The sequence below is a fragment of the Pinus tabuliformis genome, chromosome J (genome assembly GCF_031772625.1).
Source record: "Pinus tabuliformis cultivar Carrire ecotype Pingquan chromosome J, CPIR1, whole genome shotgun sequence".
NCBI lineage: Eukaryota > Viridiplantae > Streptophyta > Pinopsida > Pinales > Pinaceae > Pinus > Pinus tabuliformis.
This window is the reverse complement of record NC_142295.1, coordinates 1,370,288,253-1,370,312,539: the sequence shown is the minus strand read 5'-3', so window position 1 is coordinate 1,370,312,539 and position 24,287 is coordinate 1,370,288,253. Positions and strand designations below refer to the sequence as shown.

Sequence of the window (24,287 nt, the reverse complement as noted above, 5' to 3'; positions counted from 1 at the left end):
TGCCTTAGGTGTTTAAGGTGCTCTTGATCAAATTTTGAGAAAGGAGTAAGGTCATCAAGGTAAACCACTAGGAAATCATGGATTTCCTTGGCAAATGCAATGTCCATGGCCCTTTGAAAGGTAGCACCTGCATTCTTTAGGCCAAAAGTCATTTTCACATATTTAAAGGTTCCCCACGGTGTTGTAAAGGTTGTCTTGTCTTGGTCATCCGAGTGAACAAGTATTTGATTAAAACCTGAAAATCCATCTAGCAAAGAAATTCTTGAAGACCCCACTACTCTTTGTAGAATGTGGTCCATTTTTGGCAGTGGGTAGTGATCTTTAAGGGAGACTTGGTTCAGATTTCTTAAGTCCACACATAGTCTAATCTCCCCTGTTTTCCTCTTTGTGGGAACAAGATTGGATACCCATTCTAAAAATCTAATGGGTGCTATGATACCAGCCTCAAACATTCTTTTCACTTCTTTCTCAATCAAAGGGAGAAGCACAGGATTGATTCTCCTTAGTTTCTGTTTGAAGGGATTTTGATTTGGCTTTAAGGGAATGTTATGTTGAATAACAGAGGTGTCATAGGACTTAAGGTCCTCATAAATCCAGGCAAATACATCTTGAAACTCTTTAAATAAATCAACATATTTTGGTTTTTGATCGGGAGGTAAAGACTTGGACAGTTTAATCATTTTGGGCTTCTCTGTTGTCCCAATATTACAGTCTTCCACAACAGCGTTTAAGGGTTGTATCTTTGGCTTTTTGGGGACATCGTTCGAATCAAATATGTCTTCTAATGGAGTGAGGCCATGTTACAGGGAAAAGTGTCTATATAGAACTGCTCTATCCCACTAAGGTGTGACAGCTGCCTTAGAAACAAACAGAGAAAAGCTACTTTCGTTTTTCCTTTATGAATTATAGATAGAGAGGAATAGAAAGACCAACCTCTGTCTTGCGCTAATCTCCTGATTTGATTCTTCTCTTCTTTGATAGTCTTTCGCTACTTGTTCCCTTGCACGCCCAACTTCACAAAGTACCTGTAAGATCACAGTAGCATAGCATTATACAAAGACATGGATCTATAATCATAAACAATCTAGGATCAGATGTAAATTGACCATACAAATGTAGCAAACAACAATGATACAAGAGTATGGAGGAAAACTTGAATAGCTTTTATTGATAAACAAGAAAGAGCCAAGAGGAGTTACAACCAGTTGTTCTGACCCAGCATCAACCTCTCAGCAAGGAAGCCCCTCTTCACCTCATACAAAGCTTAGATCACCCAACAATCTGATGTTTGTCTCAAGAAACCAACAACAATTCCTTACAATATGCAAAATTACAGCCTCTGGATCTCTGGGATGAGGGATCCATATATAGATATCTGTAATGGAGATGAGTCAGCTTATGATTTGATTAGTGTCTTCCCTCTGATAGTTCTTGCTTCCACTTGGAGATTGATGATCTCTTACTCATCCTTGGTCGAATTCAGAGAGGCAAGTGTCACAAGAGAAGTTTCTGGAAGCTTCCATTGCCTCTCCACCTCGCGGAATGACACTGCCATTTATCATTTCTCGCCCATCGCACCCCATAGAAGGGCTTTTTGAAATTCAGCGCACCCACATAGTGTATTTAGGTGAGATGCAACACACTTGGCCAGTGGAGCAGCTGAAATAATCTTGTCTTGACCAATTCTGAGCAGTTTTTCATGGAGAACTTCTAGGAGAAGCTGTAGTCTATTGACCTTGTTCCTTTAGGGGTTAGAACAACACTTTTAGGGACTTAGGAGCCCTTGGTTTATGGACATTTCATGCTTGGGGTTGTAGTGCCCAAAAATGTCTATAACAGTTGCCCCCTAAAGCATGACGTCATTAATCTTTTGATGTCGGGTGAAATGCTTTATTATGAGGATCTGAAGTTCTTTCAAGCTGGGAAGAGACCTGTAATAAGATACAATACAATACATTATCTTCATAATATTTTCATGATCTAGTTGAGGCGGGCATTCCCATTCTCAGCTTTATAAATTCATTTTCATGTACATAGGACAGACAATCGTCTGAGTGAAGACTAATGATTCTGATAGAGCCATCACCCCTTTGATTGGATGATTATCTATGCAGCAATGATGTACATTTGATGTTTTTATTTTCCTGAATGTATATCGTAGCCCGGATGGATGAAAATAGATCCGGGGTCTTCAATCTCATTCGATCTTCACTCGAAGTACAAGTCTATCCATGTGAGAAATGTTCTGAAGTCGGACATGGAAAGACATCGCTTGATTACCAGCCAATGATATAAGTTGTTAACAAGCGCGAGAGGAATCACCAATAATGATAATGACCCTAAAGGTACTACAGTACAATTCACGTGGTTTGAATAAAGGACTTGGCATCGAACACCACGCAAAATCTTTCGGTCGAAGGTCATTGATGTAAACCTGTCGCAGGAAGTAAGAAACTTGCCATTGAGGTATGCATGCTTCAAAGTACTGAATGGGGTGTTCCTAGATCAACTTCTTGGATAATGAGCTGATGTCGACAAGAAGTGATCCGTCATAGGAGGGCCTTAATGAATCCCACATCAATGACACGGAACGGAGCAAATTATTTTAATGGAGGTGAAAACGATCTGGTGATATAAGGTTCAGGGTGGCGGTCATGAAAGAATGGAGTATAAATGTATTGTAGTGGGTGAGACACAGGTGAATTTTCTGAATGACTTCTCTTGAACATATCGACGACACTGATGTGATGGATTGGTAGCATTAACCCCAAATGTGGATGGTATGATGAGACCATGGTGATGTGACCTGTGAACGAAACAACCCAACCTGACTTGGATGCGGAGTAAAAGTGTCATGTTCAAGAGCGACTTGCTACCAACAAAGTTTCTTCAAGTTTTCTTCCCAATTTTTCCCCAGTCATTGCTGACTAGTACCTCTTTATTTTTATCAAGCTTGAGGAGGATAACATATGCTTGTTCTATAATTTGCCCTTTGGGCAAACCCATCGCTATGTTTTAACGAGCCTAGCGACAGTGAAACTTGTTCTCGTCTATAGACAAGTTTGTCGCTATTAAAATTTTAACGAGTTTAACGACAAAGATAACTCGGTCCTTTTCAATTTTAGAGAGTCTGAAAAGGAACGTAAAGTTAACTCCAAAATTCCTTTTTTGTCATCTAATCCCTTAAGTCCGAAAAAGTATAAAACAATACAGAAGGGATGAATTTTCGATACTTTTAACAAGCCGAACAAAACAAGTGCTCGATATTTTTGTGTAATAATCCCTCAGGTCCAAAAAGATTAAAGTTTAGAGGAGGGATAGCACTTCCGGTCCCTTTAACGAGCTGGAGAGGCCAATGGCTCGGCAATCTTTTCATATTTTACGAGTCAGTTGAAAAGAGTTTAAAGGAGACTTGTCTTTTGAGGAACGAGTGATAAAATGGGTAGCAATTGATTCCAGGTAAGGTTTGGAATTTTCTAATCATGGCAGTGTTACAAGGATGGCTAGTGAGATCACTCTTCGCAGTTGTTCCTCAAAATGGGTAAACAATCAAATGGAGGTGAATGATCGGCCAATGCAAAAGTGGAGGTGACGGTGCAAACACGACCAAGGCTTTTATGGCTGAAGTACTACATTCACGATGGTTATTTACCGGGGAATAGTTCATTTTTTAATGAGCTTAAACGCGGGGGGAAACATTTTATCATGGCTTATGTTTATTTTTTAACGAGCTTGAACTATGTGCAAAAACTGCTCGATTAATCCAGTCGTGTGATAAGAATGTCTCATATAAAACGACAATTTTTAGAGTTTTGCCCCACATCCTTTCTTTATGCAAGTTAGGAAACGACCAATCCAAAAAATAGATAAATGATCGCTCTTTGCTTGCATGCCAAAAGGTTTGCATGCCCCCAGGTATAAAACAGAATTTCAAGGTTACCACTTCTTCTTTCCTTTAAAACATTTGTTTTACCGGAGAGGCCTACCTCTTACAGGACACCCAAAGATTGTTCTATTCACAGTGCAAACAAAACACTTCTTCGGCGATGTCTATCGAAATAGACAAAGGTGAGTGAAGGAGGCTACTCCACTCACGTAACTTTGACAAGAGAATCTTGTTCTAGAATAATCCCCTCTTCCAATCACGGACGGGAGTACAGACTAGTCATATTCTCTCGCGGAAACCTACCCTATACCCGAAGTTTTCTGCCGAAGCAGACCAGGGTGCATGCCCCCTGGGTTTCAGTCATGTCCCCTGAATCACTCGCGCTCATCAGGCGGGCGGACTGGAGATTGAGACATTTCTTGCGTGAAAAGACCATTCAGGGATGGTATATGACTATTTTCTATGCGTGAACCGGGGAATGAAAGCTGGTCTACGAGCTTGACCACTCTTCCTTCGTGCAAAAAACACATTACTCTAAAGAGTGAGGAGACAATCGCTCCCATGCAATAAATATAGTCTCGTCCAAGGAGTAGATTATAATCCAGGGGTCCTTGAACTACCACTACGTTCATGTGAATGGTTTTTCCTCTCAATGTTATGGGCACATTGGGAAGGATCCCTATCGGTCGACTGGTTCCTTTATCAAAGCCTATTAGATTTCTCATCTCAGGCAAAAGCGATGGCGAACCAAGCGCTTTCCAAGCAGTTGAGGAAAGGATACTCACAGAAGCCCATTCATCTATGATGGTACTGGCCATAACCATTCTATATATTTGAACAATGATTCAGAATGGTACACTAGCTAGTAAACGGGGTCTGCCTAGTTGACTCCAGTCGAAGGATACAACTAGGTTGCTTGGTGGTGGGACCGAATAGATGGTCGGGTATGACTCTGACGAACTTCCTTCCTGCGGTAAAGGAACGGGTAAATTGCCCCAATGTTCATTGGAGTCTGTGCTTATGAAAAGAATTTGGACGGTGTCATCCTTGTTCTCTTCGGTGGCTGTATCATCTGAAGATGGAACCTCTGAAGGCAAGACCGGGTCAACTGCCGCCTCGACCTTTTGACTTTCGTTTGGTATGGGTTTAGATGGTTTGTCTTCAATGATAGATGCTTCAGCCGACCACCTGAGCGGGCCAGCCGGATTTTCAACTAGTGATGGACTCGGCAAGAGTTTTTTATATCTAGGAGGAAGTTGTAACAGTGAAACCGAACGATCGTCCAAAACTCTTTTAGCCTCGTCTAAGAAGGGACAATGGTGGACGGCATGATTGCCTTCGCACAGTTTACAAGGAAATCTATACTTTCCTTTTTGTCCTAGGGCTTCACTTTCACTAGTCGACGGTGTGTTTTCAACATGATCACTAGAGGTTGACGACACCGGGTTGTGCAAACGAGGAGACCAGTCCCTTAAGATCCGAGGGATGCAAGGACAATTTCTATGATAGTGGTCTCCTTTGCAAATGACACATGGCGATTTAGGCCTGGTCGGTGCAGTGTGTGGATTTTCGCTAGACGACGCTCGTTTGCCCCCATTCGCTTTTGGCTCCTTCTTCTTCTTCTCTTTCTTCTTCTTTTCCTTCTTCTTCTCAGGTACTTGACTTTTGGCTTTACCAGCCCCATCAAGCGAAGAGGAGGGAGGAGAGGAAGAATTAGAGGAATTAGAAGGTTGGTGGGTAACTCTGGACTCGTCTAGTTGCTGATTCGATTGTTCAGGAATTGCGGTGTTTTGAATGACAGAGGTTGAGAAGAGCCATACAGGCGAGCCGATTGTCAGTCCTGGAAGCGACAATGTGGCCATATGGGGTGCACCAACATCTCCCCAAGAGGAGAAGGGACTAGGATTTCCTCCAAGGGGAATTCTTTGGTTGGTGGATTGCATTTTCTCAACCCAAGATCAATGTAGGAAAGGGGTAATGGATATTTCGTTTAAAATAAATTTTAGATGCTTTGACACAACTTGTTTTTTCAATTTTTGAGAGTCGAGAAAAAACAAAAGATGACTCTAGTCTCCTTCGATTTTTAATGAGCCTAAAATGACAAGTGCTCAGATGGACCTTTTCTGTTAAAGAGTCTAAAAAGGAATGAAAGGGATTGCTCTGGAAATATAGGTAGAGGGATTACCAAACCAATCGCAAAACTGCAGAATAATTTTTACGGTACGGCAATCAATCTTCCTGAATGCTGTGTTCAGTGCATTGTGATCGATAGGGCGGTAGACACGGCTTCTCATGGATAAAGGACTAAGCCTATTGGGGTTTCCCAAAATATACTCGACGGTACGTGGGAGCACAAGTTCGTACTGGCACTTATCGTCTCAAAGTGGAGGAATCACCCAACCATCAGTGAGAACAACAGTTACCAGACTTTACGACACCGGAATGCGTCTCTAACCTAGACTTCTAAATGTTGTGCGTTAAGTTCCAAAGCGTTGTTAGATTCATTGAATTTATTTTATAGTTCATCTTGTTTATGAAGTTTTCCTTTCGGGTTCACTGCGAGATGTAGATGTAATTCCTAAAATGCAATCTAAGATGATAAACAATCTTTTTATCTTCTTTGTGCAATGAAAATCCTAGCTACTAAGAAAAGAAAGACAAAATCGTTTCACAAAGAGCAAAGAGCACACTCTAAATGCACTTTCCTAAATCAAACCAATCGGAATGTCTATATGCAAATGCACATGCATGTATTTGTTTTCGACTTTCTTAGTATATGAATGATAAAAAGAAAGTTGATGCACAAATCTGAATTTCTTTTCAAGTGACAACTATCAACAAGTTTCTTTTCGAAATCAAAAATGGAGACGATCACAACACCTTACGATTTTGAAATGAATACTTGTTTTCGACACTAGAAAATTTACAAATTCAAACCAAAAACAATAGTAACAGGATAATCGACCACCAATAGCAATCAAACTCTTTCCTATGATCGAAATCGACACTTGCGACAGTTTCAAATCAAAGGACGACAGTACGATTATGCTACTTTTGCAAAGGAGAACTGAAAAATGACTCAACAAACACACAAAACATATACAGTTCTTTTGTACAAAGGAGGCAGAATAACAGCAAGGAAAAGGGGTTTCAAACAGACATATATTGATCACAGGTAGCAAAATTCAGGAATAGAACTGGAAAGAATGAATCACAGAAACCAAAACTGCACAAAGCCTAGTCTGATCAGTGCACCTGTAACACAGGGAATTTGAAATGCAGCGCACCTTCTCCACTCGGGAAGTGTGCTGAAGTTCAGATTCTCTGAACAGTACCTGCGCTGGGCCAGAAACGAGACTCTGTTTGGGTTTCAGGTCACAGTTTGCAGTTCAGTTCATGGGTTTTGGCTTAGCAAAAGGTAATCAGTAACTCAACAATCAAGGGTAGATCTAAAGAGGATCTAAGAGCTATCACAAGGGCAATCAGAGAGTTTGTGAATCAGTTGTTTAAATCATAAACAGATCCCGTAGATAGACTGAAGTAGCATTTATTACTTTGCATTTGCTATGGCAAATGCAGTTCGAATGCTCCCTGTAAGTTTATGAAATAGACAACAAGGAATGATAAACAAACAAACTAATTCATCCCCATTGGAGTCGCCATTTTGTTACAGGGAAAAGTGTCTATATAGAACTGCTCTATCCCACTAAGGTGTGATAGCTGCCTTAGAAACAAACAGAGTAAAGCTACTTTCGTTTTTCCTTTATGAATTATAGATAGAGAGGAACAGAAAGACCAACCTCTGTCTTGCGCTAATCTCCTGATTTGATTCCTCTCTTCTTTGATAGTCTTTCGCTACTTGTTCCCTTGCACGCCCAGCTTCACAAAGTACCTGTAAGATCACAGTAGCATAGCACTATACAAAGACATGGATCTATAATCATAAACAATTTAGGATCAGATGTAAATTGACCATACAAATGCAGAAAACAACAATGACACAAGAGTACAGAGGAAAACTTGAATAACTTTTATTGATAAACAAGAAAGAGTCAAGAGGAGTTACAACCAGTTGTTCTGACCCAGCATCAACCTCTCATCAAGGAAGCCCCTCTTCACCTCATACAAAGCTTATATCACCCAACAATCTGATGTTTGTCTCAAGAAACCAACAACAATTCCTTACAATATGCAAAATTCCAGCCTCTGGATCTCTGGGATGAGGGATCCATATATAGATATCTGTAATGGAGATGAGTCAGCTTATGATTTGATTAGTGTCTTCCCTCTGATAGTTCTTGCTTCCACTTGGAGATTGATGATCTCTTACTCATCCTTGGTCGAATTCAGAGAGGCAAGTGTCACAAGAGAAGTTTCTGGAAGCTTCCATTGCCTCTCCACCTCGCGGAATGACACTGCCATTTATCATTTCTCGCCCATCGCACCCCATAGAAGGTCTTTTTGAAATTCAACGCACCCACATAGTGTATTTAGGTGAGATGCAACACACTTGGCCAGTGGAGCAGCTGAAATAATCTTGTCTTGACCAATTCTGAGCAGTTTTTCATGGAGAACTTCTGGCAGAAGCTGTAGTCTATTGACCTTGTTCCTTTAGGGGTTAGAACAACACTTTTAGGGACTTAGGAGCCCTTGGTTTATGGACATTTCATGTTTGGGGTTGTAGTGCCCAAAAATGTCTATAACAGGCCAGCAGGTAGAGAATTGTCTTTTAAATCAATCACTTCGACCTCTGCTTCAGCTATTTCATCTAAATGCATTTGCTTCAGCTCTTGCATGTTTTTCTCATAAAAAATGGTTGGGTGCAGCATTTGATTTTCTGCTTCAGCGGTTATAGTTTGCTCATTTTGGCTCATTTGTTGTTGTGGGTTATCCATGGCATCTTCATCAATGTTTAAGCTTGAGAATTCTTGCTGTAAGGTAAGAAAATTGTTGATTTGAACATCATCCTCAAACACTTACCAATCTTTGATATTGTTAGGGACAATAGGCCTGTGCTTTATCTCAGTAGTAAAGTGGTGATTGGGATCAAAGGGCAGCTTGCAAGTGCTAGCAAAAGTAGCTAGACTATGAGCATGCATGTTATGGCTTCTAGAAACCTTAGCAAGCTTGAATTCGGTGAAAGATTTGAGTATTTCTGTGGCAGCAGACCTATAAGCTCTTAGCCTATTGTCATTAGTAACAAAGTTACCTTTCATCTATTGAATGACCAAATCGGAGTCACCTAGAATGGACACTTTTGCAGCTCCTAGAGCTTTGAGCAATTTAAGGCCTAAAAGGAGAGCCTCATACTCTGCCATGTTATTGGTGCATTTGAAGTTTAGTCTATAAGCATGACCCTCTGCATGGCTGTTATGTGTATTGTGAATCCATATTCTTGCCCCTACTCCTAGCTTATTAACAAAACCATCAAACTCTAAATACCATGTGATTTCTTGCTTGTGGTTAGTATTAAGAGTTTCAGTCATTTTAGGATTGGGCGGACTTCATGTGGTTTTTCTTGTATGCTGGTTGCACTAATTGTTTTAATAGTTTTACGGGTATGGGCAACCGACTCTTGATTGATGCATGTTTCTTGTTCTAAAGGTAAAGGCTTCTCATCAGTGGGAGGGCAGCTATCATCATTGAACAATATAAAGGAATCCATATCAGAATGGATTGAGTAAATGGGAAATTTTTGGAGTTTTCCTCACTACTTACCACATACTTCATCAGTGTTTCTCTATACAGTCTCTTTGGTTGCCCAAAGACTGAAATAGTGGCATAGGAGAGGTCTAGTTGGAGAGATCCTTGGAGTTTTGCTCCCCAAGATCTTGATAAGAGCATGCCATACTTTGGTGGGATGTCAGTAACCACTACGTCAATTAGGATCCTTTTGTTGGGAAATTGGACTAAAGACACACAAAGGTCTTTGATTAAGCCTAAACACTTGACCTGACTAGAATCAAATGAGAATAAGTCTTTGTAGGGTCTAGTGACATCAAGGTTTAGCTTCTCCATTACAGCTTTGGGCATTAGATTGTGTGAAGCACGTGAATCAAACATAGCATTGTGCAACACTTTATCATGAATGTGCAAAATGACATAAAAGGGTAGAATAGCTCCATGTCCTGATTTACCATTGACTTCAGGACCAAAAAGTAATTCAGGTTGATTATCTAATACATTAACATCATCCCTATTCTCTGTCATTTGCAGTGATCTTTTGATTTGTTTCCTATACACATCATGTTTGGCAAGCTCAGAGAGAGGAATAGATATCTTTAATTTACCAATTTCTACTTCTAAATCAAAAGGTTTTTATGACTGTGTTTTAGTATTGTGACTGGCAGATTTTCCCTTTTCAATTGTATCTTCAGTGATCTTCTCTTGGTTATCAGTGATTTCTTGAGATTGTTCTGTTTTAGGAAGGCTTTGAGGAGTGTTATTTACATTGTCTTTTGAGGGAAAGGGTACAAAAGGCTAGTTATTAGAGGGCTGCATGTCAGATACACCCTTTATGGTCACTTTTTTTAATTTTGGGTCTGTTTTATCAGCAAGTTCTGTGATAGCGGCCTTGTCTTTTACTTTCTTAGGCTGCTTGGCATCCTTTGGCTTGATGGGATCAGACACATCAATGGTTCTTGTTCTCAATTTGTATTGTTTATGGACTTCGTAGACAGCTGAATCATAGCCTTGTTTGAAGTCAAATGACTCTCCAAACTTGGTCTGAAATTGATTTATATCATGGTCATCTTGGTCTTCTTAGGTTAGAAATACTTGTTGTTCACTCTTCAAACCCATCAAGTTTATGTGAGTGTCCTCTATCTGCTCACTAGATGTGGATGCTTCAACATAGTTTTCATGAAAAGGAGGTCTTATATCATGGTCAGGACTTGCCCTTCCAACGTTTGGGTTCTAATTTTTTCTAAAGTTTGGATTTCTGATAGGATTGTTTTGTTGTCCTTCCCATGAGGCTTTTCTTTCAATAGTTCCCATTCTATTTTCAAATCTGTCCATACCTTTGATGATTGTGTCCAATTTTTGCTCAAAGGCTGAAGGTTCATCTTTAAAAGTGGTTCTTCTCTCAGCTCTTGCTCTATTTCTCTTGGCAATCAGATTTGCCTCCACACTAACAGCTACATTCTGCATGTCTGCTAAGGTTTGAGGGGCTCTTTCCCTTAACTGATAAGCCATGTCTGAATCAAATCCATCAGGGAATTTGTATAAAGCTAGATCAGGTGGGGGTCTAAGGTTTCGTGGAATAGCGTTGTAAACATTGTTAAACCTGGAACAATAGTCTAAGACAGCTTCTTGAGGGCCTCTTTTGATAGTGTCATACTCGGATAATATGTGCAGAGGGTCTTTTTTCTTCTCCCATCTGTTAAGAAATGTTTGGTAAAGGGCCTCTGGGTCAGCTATGGAATTTGCAGGAAGAGCTCTAAACCAGGGCCTTACATCTCTTGTTAAACATTGGACAAAAATCTTCATTCTTGCACTATCATCATCTATTTCATAACTCTCAAAATAGTCATGCATTTTCTTGGTATGTTGCAGGGCTGTGCCAAAACTAGTACCATCAAAATATATGATTTTGATTTGATAATCTTGAGGCATAGCCTCTAGATTTGCAGGTAATTGTAAAGGTGCATATCTGTTAGCCATATTTATAGGGATAAGTGGAACGACTGGAACAGTTGGGACAACTGTAATAACAGTGGTGGTAGTGGTAGTATGCACAGTGAATGGAGGTGTGGAAAAGGCACTTGGAGAGGTTGATGTCGAACAAGGGGAAGTAGGGGTTGAACGAAACAAAACTTTAAAAGGGGTTGGAAAACAGCTCGGCTGAATTGTTCCAGGACTAGAATCAGCAAACTCTTCTTGTTTTTGTTTGCTAAGGTTTCTAGAGATTAAATTGGGATTTTCAAAAACAGCTGGTGGATTTGGGTCTAGATTTGACCTAGTATTACGTGTTTTCTTCTTGGGAACCAGCTTCTAACTTGTTTTTTGGAATTTTTTGAATAGTTCCCCAGTGGAGTCGCCAATGATGTTATCACTCAGGTTGTCCCTTGGCTCCTTAAGGGATACGGCCGAGGTAACCACAAACCAATCTTTGGGCTGCAGGTCCTAGCCTACTTGTAGTCAAAGAGGGCTCTCTCTTTTATAATTTAGCTTTGTTTTGGGTTGATTTTAGGCTAGTTATGGTCTACATGGGTTTTGTTTTTATTTTGGTGGGAATGATGATGTTTTCAAGCAGAGTTGGGATGCATAGAGTGAGAAGTTCAAACCATTGGGCATGGAGTCATGGATTAGGGCTTGTTGTTGTGTTTTCCTGGTCACAAGAGGAATACAGAGCAGGATAGCTACACATAGAACAATATCAAGCTGAAATAAAGATGGAATGAAGGTCAAGATGAAAGGCAACTAAGAATCTTTCATTAGCTAACAGAGAGGGAAGGTGAATGAAAGTTTGTCTAGGAGCAGTCAAGAATTCCTAAATTACAGTCTTATGTGAAAGAAACAGGGTAAACATGATCATTTAAGTATGCATATTCATAACCATTTCTGAAGAAAACATATAGAAATAACAAGAACTAAGCATAGAGTGCAGTCAAGCAACGCCTAAGCTATTCTTCTTTCTTGATATTTAGATGGTAACATAATGGTGGAGTAAACATATATAAACTGTAAACAGAGGTAAGAAAACACTTATTGAGCCATGTAGTAACACAGGAATTCCACAGTCACTCTTTGGCCATTAGATAACACAACAGACAGTTCTTCATCCAAAGCATTCCAACAGTCTTTGATTATAGAGCTCTCAAAGTATACAGCGCAAGTCTAGAATGAGGATTATCAACCAACCAACCCTTTAAACAATGAATCAGGGTGGTTTATATAGAGAAAATATCCAAAATATCTATTACAGCAGACCTTAAATAGATCTGAGGGAAATGAGTTCTTCAATCTAATCTTGTCCTGAAATTAATGCAAGAAGATATCTATTTGAGTTGTGCTGGAGGCAACTACATCAAAATGAGTTAATATGGTGTCCTTGGTGGGTCGGTGCAGTGTTTCTACAATAACTGTGCCTTTAATCTCTTATCTGCACCTCTTAGGCGGTTCTGCTGCTTTTTAGGTGGCTTTAATGTGCACTAATCTCGATCCGATGAGCTTTGAATGGCCTTTACTACTTCTTTGACTTGGATGGAGGCCTTTAATGTTCATCTGCTTTGATATTGTTGATCTGATACTTTTTGCCGCTTCACTGATACTCTTTTATTAAATCTGGGCTTTATCTTTCCTCTGATACTCTTTAACACTTGAATCGGGCTACTTTCTCTCCCTTAATATGCTTGAAACTGTCAAATCGCCCCTTTTTTTCCCTTTCAAGGCAAAAATAACTGTTGCAAATGCTTTTCGTGGCCTCTAAAATGCTATCGGCGCTGGCGATTGAATATGAACATACATGAAGAAATCTTGTCAAATAAAGGCGGAGGAATGCAATCTGATAACTATGCTGGGCTGAGGCTGGTTTTTAATTTGCGTTTTTTGGGCCTGCTGCCCTAGTGCTTCGCTAAGTCACTGCTTTGTTATCCTGCTCTTGGTATGCATACTTGGCCTTTTTATAAAATTTTCGTAGTCATATCTTGACTCCCTCTGCCTGCTGTCTTTCTTTAGTTCTCTGTTTCCAATGTTGCCTCTTGCGAATTTTTAGGTTTTGCAGGTAGCTAAGAAATAGGAAGCTCTCCATTTTGAGCAATTTTTCTTAGCGATGTGCTAATCGCACATCGAAAACTGCCTCTATTTCTGGTTTCGGGCATTCTTTGACGCGATTATCGCCCTTTGCGCCTTTACTGTGATGACGTCAGCATTATGTCATTGACGGGTCCTGGGTATGGCAGGGTGACGTGGTAGTGTGACGTGGCAGTACGGCAGGGTGACGTGGCGCAGGATACGGTGGCAGGGTAGGGATGGAGGCAGATGCAGTGGCAGTGACACATAGCAATGGCGGGTTGACGTGGAGGTGACGTGAGCGGTGACGTGGTGCTGATGTCAGGGGCGGAGAGACAGAAGGCGGTTTGTGGTTTTATCGGACCGCCTTTTGTACGAGAGTGGTAATTGTCAGAGGGGCTTCGATGCAATTGCATGGAGACACACGTCTTTTGTACGGTGGGGAAACCGCTACGCCATCGGACGCTAACTCCCGTGCGTCGGGGGCACCCTGAAATCCACCTGGGACGTTGGATCTGGGAGGGCGGATTGGAAGGCCGACGGAGCGCAGAGCTGGCGGCAGGTTAATGTACGGGGGCCCGCTATATTATATTGATTTATTTATGTGGCGAGGGTTCGAAAACTTTGGGTTTGTGGGTTACGCACTGGTGGTGTTTAATGTTTATTCAAACATTTTAACACTAAACTTTAAACGATGAGCGCGAGAGGGTAAAAGTGATGAAATGTTATGGGTAAAGGGGTGAGGAAAGAGGTTATTAACTTAACCAAATGTTAGGTTAATCCCAGGGTTAGGACGCGGAAGGCTAATGCTAAGGCCCCAAATGGACTTAGCATTCCCTTGACTTTGTTTTTATGGCTATAGTACCAAGGGGTAGGATATTTAATATTTTTTGGATTTTATATAGTTTTTTGTATAATAGGGGATAAGGAAATGATCTAGGGAGCTAGATAATAGAGTTAGGAGTTAATATGAGTTTATGGATTGAAACTGAATGGATGAATGCTAAGTCCATAGTATGAAAACTTAGACATAAGAAGATGAAGGGAGTATAGAATGATTTTTACACAAGAAATGTGGCTTCATTTCATTGAAGAGAGTCACAGCTTGACTTAGTATTTTACAAAATGAAGTGATAACAGGACTGGTTGGGCAGATCCCAAGGTCCTCAAGGGGATGTTAGTGAGTGATTTATGGGGAATAGAAGGGGAATTAGTCATTCTTCCAAAGTTCTGCCATCAAAACAACTGCTTTGCCACTTCTGGTATTGATGAGATGAGTTGTAATTGACAATACATCAGGTGATTAAAACCTTGCTTCTGCAACCTCAAACTACCTACCTAGCCTATACATCTAAAAAAATTTCTTCCTTTTGAATGGGTGCACTTAGACTTGCAGACCCTGATTATCTTCTTTTCTTTTGACTGCCCTCCTATCTAAATGTACCCTTATCTCTTCCAAGGGCCCAGATTAAGCAGTTGGGCTCCTTCATTTCTCTACCTAGCTACTCATCTGCCAAGCTTAAGCTATTTGGATAGATATTCATTCTCTATCTTCTAAAACAAGCAATTTAAACCTAGGGAAGCCAAGATTAAGCTGTGTGGCTTTCCCTTAACTGTAAAACTCTTCAAAAATAGTATGATTCTTCAAAATGGAACTTCTTGGAAATATGGAACCTTGCAGCATGAAAAGATGACATATTTGGCATGTAAAACAATCAATCATGAAATATGAAACCTATTGCAATAAGAGGCTAAGAGGAACGACCAACACAAAAACCGTAAAGGCTAAGTCAAAAAAGGCCCGTATGGTTTTAGGTCAAAATGCAAATGAAGAACTTCTCGCCTCGGAAGTAAATGCCTTATCGACTGACAAAGGCAAAGAAACCAAGCAACCAGGAGGCAAGAAGAAAAAGAAAGGGAAAAAGAAGAAACAGGAGGAGTCATCCCCTGAAAAATCTTCTGCAAACCCTTCTGGAGATAGGAAACCAAATTGTCCATGCCTTATATGTGATGAGGATCATTGGACAAGAGAATGTCCATATAAAGCCAAGCTTAGAAAATTCTTCAAGAATTCAAAAACCTCGGTGGTATTGACTGATCTGTTTCTATATCCAGGAACAAATCTGGTTGCTAGTGACAATGCTTCCCCATCCCAAGTGATAATGTTGTTGGTTTCGAAGCAGCAAAACGATGCTTTGATATCGACAAGGAATAAAGGTTACGGGAACCCACAGCTGTTGAACAACAAGGCTAATGATCAACCTAGTAGTTCGACAACAACTTTGACTGAAGTTGTGCCACCCATCATTCCTGAACTAACGATAAAGCCACCAAAGAGAGTAGTACACAAATCAACATTTAATCCTCGTGCCAAAGCAGCATAGCATTATAATATAGTGCAGGATCTGGCCCAATCTCCATCTGCTATGTCAACACTTGAGGTACTGCAAAATTGTCCCTCCCAAAAGTAGGCTTTATTATCAGCGATAGGTGGGATTGACCCAACAGACTCCAATCTTGTGTCCTTTAATCACAAAGGATATGACCCTCAGTTACCAGATCAACTAGCTTTCCTTATTCAAGTGAAATCCCTCAACAAAACTGTTCATCGAACAATTATTGATGAGGGGGCATCTACATGTATTATGTCGATGAGTTGCTAGAAAACTTTAGGATCTCCACCCTTGTCACGATCTTCGATGACATTAAAAGCATTTGATTGACGAACATACACCCCATATGGGATTTTAAGTAACTTGCAAGTAGAACTAGGGGGCAAAACAATAGAAATAGATGTTGAAGTAATTGACGGAAACCTCGATTACAACATCCTACTGGGAAGGCCTTAGATATATGCTATGGCTACCGTTTGTCGACCTACTTCAGGAAGATTGCATTTCCCTTTCAAGGAGGAATTACAATCGTCGACCAACAAACATTTCTCCCCAACAGTTCACAAGTTACAAGAAGCATTCCGATGATCCATGGAAGCCCTCATTCGCTTCAAAATATCAAAGTAGGCCTAATAAAAGACTCTATATTAATGGGGACTTTTTCCCTACCGCCTCCAATCAATCTAGCGGAAGTGGTAATGGTGGGAACCTGCAACATGATATCTTCTAGATTCAGAAGATTCCTGAACATTTTGTCAGCATGGATCATCTCCCTAATAGAAATATTGTAGCAATCAATTTTCTTGGCCTGGGGGGCAAACCCAAACCAACACTCATGGAGTGTTTGGATAGATAAGTCTAAGGAATATGCCACCTCTTCAGATCCTTGGTTGCATGTACATTCTACAGACGAAGGAATCATTCTATCAAAAATGATAGGAGAGGCACCATGGCATTATTACCAACATTGTTCCCATCTTCCAAATTACCATGAAGATTATTCCAGCAACCTTAATCATCCTTCAGTTTTTGATTTTCTATCAAATACTGTAAATACGGTGGATTATGAGGATAGTTCTTTTCCTGTGTCAACCTCATTAAAAAAATGGATTATGAGGATAGTTCTTTTCCTGTGTCAACCTCATTAAAAAAATGAAACAACTCCTTTTCGAAATCGAGTCTTTGATTACAATCTCGTAAAATCCAAATCAAGTCTTTCAAAAATCTCGAAAGTAAACCTTCATTCCAACCACCGTGTTGAATGCAATGAATCTTGGGGGGCATGCACCTCGATTTGCGTTATTATGCTGGGGGCATGTAAACTTATCACAAGCAGTTTTACCGCAGGGTTCAAGCTCGTTAAAAAATAAACCCGCCACGAGTAGTTTTTATGCAAAGTTCAAGCTCGTTAAAAATTAAACCTAAGCAATGAGAAAATGTTTCCCCCAGAGTTTAAGCTCATTAAAAAATGAACCAATCCCCAGTAAATAATCATTACGAATGCATTATCATCAGCTTTTAAGCCCTGGTCATGTTCTTACCATCACCTCCACTCTGTTTTAGCCGCTCATTCACCTCCATTTGATTGTTTACCCCTTTTGAGGAACAACTGTGAAGAGTGATCCTGTTAGCCATCCTTGTGACATTGCCGTGATTGTAAAATTCCAAACCTTACCTGGAATTAGCTGCTACCTGAAGTTATCACTCGTTCCTCAAAAATGAGTTTCCTTTAAGCTCTTTTCACCTGACTCGTAAAATATGAAAAGATTTCCGAGCGATTGGCCTCTCTAGCTCGTTAAAGTGACCGAAAGTGCTATCCCTCCTCTAGATTTTAATATTTTTGGACCTGAGGGATTATTACACAAAAAGATCGAGCGCTTGTTTTCTTCGGCTCGTTAAAATTATCGAAAATTCATCCCTTTCATATTATTTTATACTTTTTTGTACTTAAGGGATTATATGACGAAAAAGGATTATTGGAGTTTCCTTTACATCCCTTTCAGACTCTCTAAAATTGAAAAGGACCGAGTTATCTTTGTCATTAAACTCGTTAAAACCGAATAGTGACAAACTTGTCCATACAGACAAGAATGAGTTTCACTGTCGCTAGGCTTGTTAAAACATAGCGACGAGTTTGCCCAAAGGGAAAATTATAGAACAAGCATATGTTATCCTCCTCAAGCTTGACAAAAATAAAGAGGTACTGGTCAACAATGACTGGGGAAAAATTGGGAAGAAAACTTGAAGAAACTTTATTGGTAGCAAGTCGCTCTTGAACATGACACTTTCACTCCGCATCCAAGTCGGGTTGGGTTGTTCTGTTCACCGGTCATATCACCATTGGTCCATCACACCATCCATATTTGGGGTTAACGCTACCAATCCATGTCAGTGTCACCGATATGTTCAAGAGAAGTCGCTCAGAGAATTCACCTGTGTCTCATCCGCTGCAATACATTCATGCTCCATTCTTTCATGACTGCCACCCTGAACCCTGTATCATCATATCGTTTTCACCTCAAAAATCATTTACTCTGTTTCGTGTCGTAGATGTGGGATTCATTAAGGCCCTCCTACAATGGGTCGCTTCTTGATGACATCAGCTCATTATCCAAGAAGTCAACTTAGGAACAACCCTTTCAGTACTTTGAAGCTTGCATGCCTCAATGGCAAGTTTCTCACTTCCAGTGACAGGTTTACATCAATGGCCTTCAACCGAAATATTTTTCATGGTGTTCGACGCCAAGTCCCTTATTCACACCACACAAATTGTACTGTAGTATCTTGAGGGTCATCATCATTATCGGTGATTCCTCTCGTGCCTGTTAACAGCTTACATCATTGGCTGGTAATCAGGTAATGTCTTTCCATGTTCAACTCTAGAACATCTTTCACATGGATCGACTTGTACTCAGAGTGAAGATTGGACGAGTTTGAAGACCCTGGATCTAGTTTCATCCATCTGGGCTGCGATATATTCAGGAAAATAAAGACATCAAATGTACATTGTTGTTGCGCATATGATCATCCGAATTAAAGGATGATTACTCTATCAGAATCATCAGTCTCCCGCACAGACGGTTGTCTGTCTTATGTACATGAAAATGAATTTATAAATTTGAGCATGGGAATGCCTGCCTCAGCTAGATCATGAAAAATATTATGAAGATAATGTATTGTATTGTGTCTTATTACAGGTCGCCTCCAAGCTCGAAAAAACTTCAGATCCTCATGATAAAGCATTTCACCCGACATCAAAAGATTAACGACCTCATGCTTTAGGGGGCAAATGTTATAGACATTTTTGGGCACTACAACCCCAATCATACATGTCCATAAACCAAGGGCTCCTAAGTCCCTAAAAGTGTTGCTCCATACCCTAAAAGAACAAGGTCAGTTGATTACATCATCTCACAGAAGTTCTCCACAGGAAACTGCTCAGAACTGGTCAAAACTGGACCATACAGGTTGCTCAATGCTAAGGGTGCGATGCATCCCACCTGCCCAGTGTAAAAGGTGCGATGCATACTGAAAAATCCCTACTGTAGGGTGCTATGGGTGAGAGTGGACAAATGGCAGAGAGAGTTTGTGAGGTGGATGATCATAGAATCTTCCAGAAACTTCTCCTATGACACTTGCCTCTCTGAATTCGCCCAGGGATGAGTAGGAGATCATCAATCTCCAAGTGGAATCAAGAACTATCAGAGAGAGGACACTAATCAAAATCCCAGAAGCTGACTCACCCCCCTACAATCATATATATATATATATATATATATATATATCCCTCATCCTAGAGATCCAAAGGCTGGAATTTTGTATCTTGTAAGGAAGTGTTGTTGGTTTCTTAGTGGAATATCATAGTGCTGGGTGATCTAAGCTTTTCATGAGATGAAAGAAGGGCTTTCATGCTGGAGGATGACGCTAGGTCAGAACAATTGGTTGTAATCCTCTTTGCTATTCTTGATATTAATAAAGTTATTCAAGTTTTCCTCCACATTCTTGTATGTCTTGATGATATATGCATTTGTGTGGTCAATATATATTTGGTCCTATATTGTTCATGATTGTAGATCTCTGTTCTTCGATAGTATTATGCTGCTTTGATTCCACAGGTGCTCTTTGAAGCTGGGTAGATGAAGGAGAAGCAGCAAGGATCTGTCAGAAGGGAGAGGAACCGAGCAAGGAACCAAGCGCGAGACTGAGGTTGGTGTCCTTCATTCCCCTCTTATCTACTTCTCATAAAGGAAAATGAAAGTGGTTTTAGTTTGTTTGTTTCTAAGATAGCTACCAGTCTTAGTGGGACTAGCAGCTCCGAGTGGACACTAGATTTCCCGATAACACCCAGGGTTAGGTTTTTGGATGTTTAGGGTTTCCCATTGTTTTCCAATGATAAAAAGGCCACCGCGCCTCATTGTAACATAGTTCAGAGGCATGTAACCACCGCATCTCTTCTCAGTATAAGCTACCATCGCCCAAGCTAGTTTATTTCCATTTTGTATGTAATTTTATTAAGTTCTTTGATATTAATAAATTGAAGTTTTATTTATGTTACATCTTGGTATTTATGTTTATATTTGTATTCTATTGCATTCATGTATAAGTCCATATCATATAGAAGCAATGTCACATGGCACCAGAGTGAGACTTGCAAGTTACTTTCAATAAATTAATTGAGTTAAGGATTTCTGGCAAACAACCTTCTACAAAGATTGTTGAATTTAATATTATCAACCTCAACTCTAGAGATCATTCCCTAAGTTAGTGGGCTAGCTTGGGAAAATATTTTGGTTGTGATAAAGATGTTTATATTATAGATTGGCAAAGAGATGTATAGAGAAGTACATATAAGTTCTAATCAAGTTTGATAAAGATAAAAATATCTAAATTTATATTCATTTGATTTTTATATATGCAATCAAGTAGAAATAGTTAACTACATTCCCTAACCATGCTACTTGGGTTCTTAGTGAATGTTAAATCTAGTGCACTATTCAAAATTGATTTCTTTTACATTTCATTTCATCGCATGTCACCTTATGAATGTTGGATTGAATATCGAAAACAATTATGTAGTTTGTGATTGTAGAATTAGAAGTTGCACTCTTCATAGCAAGGGATAAACCTATGGAGCATTCATTCTTGAAATCAACTAACAATACCGCGTTTGCTTGGAACTTCTCTAAGATCGATCTCAACAACTTGGCATGATGGGAGTGGAAATAATAGGGTCAATGAGGCACTCCCACATGACTTCATAGGGACCTGCCAAGTGGCTTGATGAGTCACTACCATGTGGCCCCATAACCCATCGTAAATCAAAAGGACTAAATGGATTCCAATGGATGAAGACTATATAGTGCTAAGACACTATTAGATAGAACTACAAAAGATAAAAGGGTTTCTCACACAATATGTATGAACTTGAAGTGTAGGGATTGATATTGTAATGATAATTTGATGTGAGTAAATAACACTTGTAGATGTTGAGTCAACTCAAAGCTATTATGAAAACCCCATGCTAAATGAAAAATTCTTGTTGATCACTTACTCAACAATTACATTTGACCTCTATACATGTTTCCTTCTACTCTTGGACTTGGACTCTACCTATTTTTCAGAATTAGCATTACCATTTAATTTCAAACTCTTGTTATTTCCACCACAATACTATGATTTCCCTCCAATCAATTCCTTGTTATTTGATTTTAATTATTGCTATGCACTTTTCTCTCCAATAATTTCTAACTACTTAGCCAAATTAAGAAAATTAATTTCACATGCAAAAAAAATCTCATCTGCAACTAATCCTTGCAAATTATAGTTACTCAAAACCATTTCATCTTTCCTTCATGATTTGCCTTATCTGCAAAATAAGAGCACATTGGTATGTATATTGGTATTTACTATGTGAAATATATCCTCCATTTCATCAATTATTCTTCTATTTTAAAAGTATTCACTTATTTTAATGCTTTGTTGGTGGGTTCCTTGCTCGTCTTAAACATTGTGCTTATAATGCTTATCATATGATTCATGGAAATTTCAAAGTTGTCACTTAGCAATGAAAAATTTGCAACCATCATTTACATAGTGTGGATAAAACCAATAGAGAGATTAACCCTCAAATCCCTCTTATTGCATTCGAAAATGGATGAGTGAAGGTGTATAGCGCAACAATTTCCAAGCTGATGAACCCTACAAGACACCTTGGTGTACCCCATGTTATCACCGAAAATTCTGTTGCCAAAAATTTTTAGCCTAGCTTAAAGACAGGGTGTTTTCGCAGCGCATGAATTCTTTTTTAGCAGTTTCGCAGCGCTACCTGTTTAGGTGGTTTCGTAGCGTGCTACGAAATTGGGGATTTGTTCGAGTTTTCAGTGGAGGCCCAAATCCTAGCATGCCTATTGTACAGAGTTTTGCTTCCCTCCAGAAATGCAGATGAGAGCAGTGACAGTGTTTTCAAGGAAGAAGTGCATTAAGCTCGTTTGTAGCAACACAGATTTGCTCAGTGCTCTCCCTGAGACTAATACCTTGAAGATCCTTTCCTGGGACAATCGCTTTTCTCAAGTCAATGAAGTCCTTCTGATCCCAACTCAGGTTAATTATGTTGGAAAAGTAGCAAATATATATGAAGCTGGTTATCGACTAAGTGGTGGTGCATATATCATCTCCAAGTACATTGGGAATTCATGGTTGTGGGATCATGTTCGTGTCAGTGATGAGTTTTTGACAAATGAAATGTATTTGCATTTAAGTATGCGCCTCATGTTCTAATCTTTGTGTATTGACCGAATACAAGGAACCAAACGAGATGTTGAGATTTGATAAACATTACCAGCTGTTCGTGCATTAGTTCCTCCACCGACAGAGAACATAGACACCTGGTTGACATTTGTTTTTCTTTGCCAGAAAAGGGGTTCGGCGTCGTTAATTTCATATAGGATTAGGATGACTCCCGATTGCAAACATTTCGGCTTTAGCAGCGGCTGCCATTGGATTGGTTTTACATCTCCATGGTGCTACAGTAAATTACAGGTGAAAGGCAAGAGCGTCAGAGCGAAGACAACAATGGCTCACGGGCTTCGTGCAGAGCGAGTGGAAGGAGAAGGCAGTTCTGAAGCCTTTCTGAGCAAAGTTTCATACACACCTCCCTCTTGGGCGACAGAGCTTCATCCGATTCCGTCCCATTTCTATTCTCTCGGACATCTCCCTATACCAATTCATCGATGGAATCTTCTGGGCTTACCATCAAACATTGAAGTCTGGATAAAGCGTGATGACTTATCAGGTATGCAACTTAGTGGGAACAAGGTGCGGAAGCTAGAATTTTTAATGGCTGATGCAAAGGCGCAAGGTGCAGATTGTGTTATCACAATAGGAGGCATTCAAAGTAACCACTGTCGTGCTACTGCAGTGGCAGCTCGATACTTGAATCTTGACCGCTATCTCATATTACGAACTACCAAGGCACAAGTCGATGAAGATCCTGGCTTGACTGGGAATCTTCTTGTGGAGCGGATGGTTGGTGCGAACATAGAGCTTGTGTCCAAGGAGGAGTATGCACAAATTGGCAGTATCGCTCTTGTCTTACTTGTGAGAAATGAAGAAGCACCGTTAGCGCTGGGAAGGAGGGAACTTATTAGACTTTGTACCAAATGGTATTGCAAATACAAGCACTTCTGGTGCTTGCTGGAAGAGCATCGGATTCGCTTTGTTGTTGAAAAGTTTGTAAGTGATACTAGTGTACGTGATCAATCTCTCACAGGCCAAAGCAAATCAGAAGCTCGAAAAGATTTATGTGCAGTTGGTCCATCTGTTGGAGGTCAGTATGCTGATAACCACGCCAATGTTCATTTGGTACCTAAAACGAGCCCTAAACTTAAAGTTGCTGGCATCACAGAATCTTTGAACATTGTTGGACAATGTGAAGGTTCATGTTACAGGAATATGCCTTGTAAAGAGTGCAGGGACTATCTGACAATTAAAGATGCGTTAACCTCTTTTGTTGGCAATGAGTTATGAAAACAAAATGGGTTTGAAAGACAAGTTGCTATCAGCATTGACTCTCCTAAGATGGGAGGGTGTCTTATACCTTATTCAAGTACGATGGTAGCAGAAAAGCAGAATGCTGAATTATTGTTTTGGACTCCTGATATGAAAAGAGTATCTGAAGAGAAATTGCTTGCCAACATAAGTGAAAGGAGGCATTCTTGTGGAAATATGTACAATAAAGCAGATAGAAAATACAAGGATCTTTCAAATCATGAATCAGT

At 39.9% G+C, this 24,287-nt stretch overlaps 1 pseudogene; it reads left to right on the top strand.

Annotated features, from left to right (window-relative positions):
• Nucleotides 1-22,945: 22,945 nt before the first annotated feature.
• LOC149232467 (bifunctional D-cysteine desulfhydrase/1-aminocyclopropane-1-carboxylate deaminase, mitochondrial pseudogene) lies at nucleotides 22,946-24,036 on the top strand (annotated as a pseudogene).
• Nucleotides 24,037-24,287: the final 251 nt, after the last annotated feature.